Source organism: Trichoderma gamsii, assembly GCF_001481775.2.
Source record: "Trichoderma gamsii strain T6085 chromosome Unknown Scaffold_7.2, whole genome shotgun sequence".
Lineage (NCBI taxonomy): Eukaryota > Fungi > Ascomycota > Sordariomycetes > Hypocreales > Hypocreaceae > Trichoderma > Trichoderma gamsii.
In genome coordinates this window covers 386,031-392,030 of record NW_020171344.1, presented here as the reverse complement: position 1 = coordinate 392,030, position 6,000 = coordinate 386,031, and positions in this window count along the sequence as shown.

Sequence of the window (6,000 nt, the reverse complement as noted above, 5' to 3'; positions counted from 1 at the left end):
TTATAACCATTATTTATTAGATATATTACATGGGAGTACCTAGCCCTCACCGCCAAAGGATGATGAGCCCCGTTTTGTTTCATTGGACTATTTGATTGATGAAAGATGTTGCTGGAAACGAAACCCAAGGAGATAAACATACGTTGCGTTTATTTGTACACATACGAGGTATGGACAATCACATATGTAGGCTGTTTTCTTCTTTGGCGGAAGTTGATGTTGGGAGAGGGGACTCCTTTTTTTTTATATTTAACCCTGTTATTTCTTCTTTGGATAGGCATCTCGATTTAATTTGATATACGGTGAATATATATACCATCTATACCTAAATACTACCATATCATAAGTCAATTTGTCGGTAGAATCCTTGAAGATGTAGATTTGCTTGCATGCATATTTCTACGTCTTCTGCAGCCGGCAGCGGTTCTTGACGTCTCTAGCATGGAGAAGAATGGATACAGACTCAAGAATTAGAACTAGCCGATGAGAGAGAGGACGCATCGTCACCGTCACCGTTCTTGGCCTCCCTGTTATTTTAGGATGGTCCCGTGTACATTACATTGCATTAGCATCTACACAAGCGAGAGAGCAAGGTAGTGAACGCGTGCATGTACGAGAACGTACGAAGCGTAGCCGTTTAACGAAGTGCGTACGTCTACGTAGCATTATCCACATATCAAAAGACAAGGGGAGGGTGTAAGCTGTAGAGGCTTGACTCGACGAAATGCATAATGCGATCTCCATAGATGGCGCATACTGTACGATATACCGGCAGTATGGAGTCCAATAGTGCCAACATGAAGCAAGACGGACATCTGCAATTAGCAAAGCCTCTACCTACACATTAATGCTTCGCGTACGGCGTGTGTTGCTGTTTATTCTCGATGCCTCTTTGAATTAACAGTTTGATACTACCTGACCGCTTGTTGCATGCCAGTTGGTTCATCAATGGAGAGCAAAAAAGCAATGACCTTGTTCTGCTCTGCTTCGATGGTTCAGTCTTTTAGTCATCTTTTTTGTTTGTTCCAAAAGACGTCGTCCTCTGGCTCCACTTTGTATGTGGTCTTCTGAGCTCTTTTGCGGGTGGAGAGGGCTGTCTGTCAAAGTGCGTGTGTGCATGTAAGGTTATCTCAGTAGGCACGATTGATGCCCAACCTGCGATCACGGGCCACTGCTGTTTTTCTTCTTTGAGAGCGTGGTTTTTTTTACTTTGGGGTCTGTGGTCGTTATTGTTTCTCATTTTGGTAAAGGTTTGCTACGTGAAGGTGCAGAGTATGGCCATGCGGGCGTTACTCTGAATCGTAAGGCGGTGAAGAAGGAGGGCGGCTAGTCGAAAGAGCTGTAGGGATACTATGGAGAACTGGAGACGACTATAGTACAGGTAGAGCTCGAGTAGGGGTCTTGTGAGATGAAACTGCTGGGGGAGGGCGTTTGGTTTTCTGTTTTCTTCTAAAGGCGTGTATTTACGCGGACTTTTTTTTTTTTTTTTTTTTTTTGTCTAATTGTTTGAATATCTAGCCGGGAAGGACATGGCGTGTAGGGATCGGCGGCTGAATAGGTATAGATGAGCTGCAAAGAGGCTATTTGAGCTACCTTGGAATGGATGGGGATACCTCCTGCAATGAAGATACGGGTCTTGAATATTCCATAGATAGATTTCCAATGATAGCATACCTGCTTGAATAGGAAGACGGCTATCGCGTATAAGTTGTGGCGAAGGTGAGATCAATGCATCCTTGCGGTTGATCAGGCAGTGGCCCGGGAGGATATGACATAACTGATGATCATGTTGGATTGGCAGAGATCGCCTTCTTGAGAATGTCGATTTTCTCTCTGGCTTTGGGATATTCCATAGAGGCGGTTATGGCGGTTACATGGATAGAACATGCTGCTACCTATTCACCACAGACTCAAGCTCAAGCAAGTCTTGAGCTTGGGCCTTTTACGAAATATTGGCGGTATCGGCGTAAAGCTGTAACACACAGCATGCACGAGCACCTTGTTAGCAACATCAAGTGGTTCTAGTACTTTGTAGTTCAAGCCACATTGAAGGGGCCCTTGGCCTCCTTTTCGGCTCCAAGCCGACTCGACCACTGCCTGGACTTGTACATGTAGTTACACACTACCTGCACTACATCGGCAGCCTATGTCTCGGGAGCGGGCGAGCCTTGGTGGCACGACATGGAGGCAAGGTCAGCTGTGTGGAAGCCTAGACGCTTGATAGGCCTGCTAAGCAATTCGCCATGACCATTGGCTTACGGGTATGCGCAAATACCAGTATCTAGATGCAGTGGTGCACGGGATGTACGAGTGGCCTGGGATATCGGGAGTCGTGATCTAGTATGTGTGGGTGAGTAGAAGGGTGGCTGAAGAATAGAGGGGATGCTGGTGGTCTACATCGCTGTACGTTGAGACTGGTGCTACGACTTGGTACGTTTGCTTGGGTACCTTAGTTGGTAGGTAGTAGGCAGTTAGTTCTGAGGGTAAAGTACCCTGCCATATCCGATTCCAAGCAAAATGCTGTGTTGACTTTGCCAATACTGGAGGTGGATATTCGAGGGAGTACGATTAAGCAGCAGAGCGTACAAGAAAGCCAACACCCGCTACAAAAAGCTTGTGTGCTCTACACTTAGTCATAACGCGCTATCCTCGCCGGATATTAGAGAAAAAAAAAGAAAGAAAAAACTAGCAGAGAATGACTTTCCCGCATCCAGCTCACACGGATGCTCTTCTGCAAGTCCCCCCTCCAAAGCGGGACGGCAAGGGGCAAAAAGGCAGTTAGGGCGCATGCGCCTACAAGTATGGAAACATGGAACAGGGGGGGCCGTCTATCGTGTCGAGCTGTGAGAGGCTGGCGGCAGAGGCTGATGGGAGAATCCTGCTGGGGACCGGCACCAATAGAGCCCGTGGTGCTGGTTGGGGGTGTGAGAGAGAGTGTCCACTGCAGAAGAAAAAAAATAGGTGGAAGAGAGATGTGTGTGGTCTCTTGGTCGTCAGCGAGAGGGCTTGATAAGAGTCACAGAGAAGGGGAAAAGAGAAGCGACAGAGTGACCATAGAAGGACTTGTCTGGTGATTACAAGCTGGAGATGTCCATCTGCTTGGTTAGGGGTTTTGAGGCCACAGTCGCGTTGCGAGAATGTCATCGTGCGCGCAGCTGTGCTTTATAGGAACTGATGGCCCTTTGAGTGGCGAAGGCGAGGATGAAGATGGTGATGATGAGTGCGCTACTTTGCACAGCATTCCTTGGTGTTTAGTGCGACTGAGCAGACGGACGGATATGCACCGGATCTGTGTGTATAGCAGTGCTACTGTGCCGTGCCTAGGTCCAGTAGGTATTCTATCGCATGTGTCAACGGAGTAATTGATGCCTCCATTCGCTAGATGTGACAGAGCAGAGCAGGCCATTCATTACCTCAACCCAATCTCGCATCTAGACGGGCGGGTGGAACGGGACGAGCCCGAGCACTGGGTCGTAGTTGTTGTGACAGCCTAAACAGGCCGATGCGTTGTCTTGTTTAATTACTTGGCGTAGTACTCATCTCTATGAGCACCTCCAGCTGTTTCGTTTATATGGACAGCCATCCATCCATTGGGCCGCTACCGACGATGCTCCGGTTCTTTCCAGGCAGACCGGGGAAAAGAGGGAAAAAGTTGAATTCTTTTTTTCACTTGTCAAGGGCTGCCGCTTGAGCCATTTAACACATGCGAGTGCAAATATGCACTGCAAAGTCTTACAGGTATGAGATAGAGTGTTTACATGACTTGCGCGCGCAGGGCCATGCAAAAAAAGGGAGCCGAAGGAGAGATTCTGTGCCATTGCCAGGCATTTGCACGCGAGTAAGGGAGGCAGGTCGATGCAGTGGTTGATGACAGGGACGGCCCCTGCGCAGGCCGGCTTTAGCCCTTCTGGGCTGCTGAACAATAAATCCTGGGGAATGGATCGAATCCCATCTACCTTATTTAGGCGCCATCAGGCATCTAGTAGTAGTTATATACGTGGCAGAATATATTGCATCGACAGTGTGCAAGACTGGCAGGTGGACAATTATATGCCTATATCTGTTGTAAACATCATCAGCCAAAATTGATGTAGTACCTACACATCGTCATCAGTCAGCATAAACTCAGGACCAGACTTGTTGAACCGATTCAATGCGCCCCGCGAGAAGAACCTGCGGTCAGTTTGAAGGTGTCTTGGGGTCCATGGGGCCCTTGTGGAACGCGGTTCCATAAACTAGCGATGCACAAGCACTGCGCTCGCATATACAGGAGCCTCCACGGCCGGCGCTGGTCTTGTCGTTACTTCAGAGGCTAGACATTGCAATCCTAGACACTGGGTGATTCGGCAAGGCAATAAAGGGATTTCCGCGCTGCCGAGCGGGAAATCAAAGTGAAACCAGCTGTTGCGCAGTCCATGACGTGTGTGGATCGGGGGTCGCCGCCAGACCTCAGTCTGTGCTTCTGCACCACCCAAGAATTTGCATCCTCTGCTTCCAGGTTTTCGCTTTGGGGGCCACAGGCTGGCCAGCAAGGGGAATTGGACGGCCTTTGCTTGCGTAAGGCTGGTTGGTGCCACAGGAGGTCAAGAGCGGCGTGTCTCCTCCGGCGTTGAGTGTCTGGATGTCTCCATGACGTGCTGATCTCTGCTTCTGGGCTCTTTTGGCCTTTTGTGTAGCTTCAACGGGGGTTCAACGCGTTACGGAGCTTGCTGAGATGGTGGTGTCTTGATTGTAGAGGCGTCGACTCGAATTGATCACCCGTCGTCAGTTATGAGAAACGCAAAATGTGACGACGGAGCGGGCAAAAGACAGCTGAGTGGCCATACTGTACTGTAGGCTCCATTGCTGTCCGCGTAGCTTTTTGTCGCCCACGCTGCTAGCAAGCCGTTAGAGGCAGCTCACCACCCACTGCCCGATAGCGGATACCTGCCCTGCTCATGCGAATGGGTTTACCAGCAGCGCTCCGTCGATTGGCTGCGGTCCGACTAGCTGCAGGCTCTTTCTGCCTTCCCGCATCCGAAGTGCCACCTGGCAATGTTGTGCTGCAACTGGGGACCGTCGAGGTGCCCGGAACCAAGCAAGAGCTGCCACAAGACACGCCGATCCAGGTAGACGATACTTCGTGTGTCTGTACGTTGAGCCACTGGCTGGCACCAACAGTGATCAATTGCTTGTGATTTCGGCAGTGATACAAGGCACTTTGGACCAGAATAGCGCACAGTCAGCAGACCAGTGCGATTTCCGGGGCCGCGGCACTGAACATGTCTCTGCCTGGGAGCAAAGAGGCTGGGCTTTTTGCTGCCACTCAACTTTTCGATGCTAGTGTTTGGCGAGACGGTGCTAATGCGGCAAACCCCCGGCGCTCCTGGTGCAGAGCGTGAGCCCTAGATAGTATCTGACTTATCCAGGCCAGGTCTCTGTTTTGTTGAGCCGGTGACATAGCAGGTACATGGGAAGAGGGCGAAAAATCTCCAGCATCTGTGCCATGTTCATCGGACTCTGCCTCTCGCTTCGTGTAACTTACACATAAGCACACCCAAGCCAGCACAAGCCCGTACCGATTGTACATGGAGGGAACAGCAGTGCTACGCCTCTGCTTGTAAATAGGACTCCAGATATAAGAATCCAGATAAAAGGCCGACGTTTCTGCTGCAATTTTCTTTCCTCCGTCCATCCCTTCTAGCCCTATCGCGGGCACACTTGGCTGCAGCAGCAAGGTTTAATCGACCGACCGCCTAAATCTCCTCGGCGTGTGCCAATCAGCAAGACAGAAGCCGCCTAGCTCGCTCGCGCTACAGCAGACTGGTACTTTCCCCACAGTGGGCGGCACTGTACACGGAGCTACTTCAACCGCTGGCCAGACCGCAGCCCCCGGAGCGCTTCCTCCCCATGTCGCCAAGTACCAGCCCGTACACGCCCGTTTCTCGGTTTTGCAAGCCCTTCCATCGTATTCCCACACCCTTCCATACCTTCCTCCTCCTGGCTCTAGCGCGGCCCTGA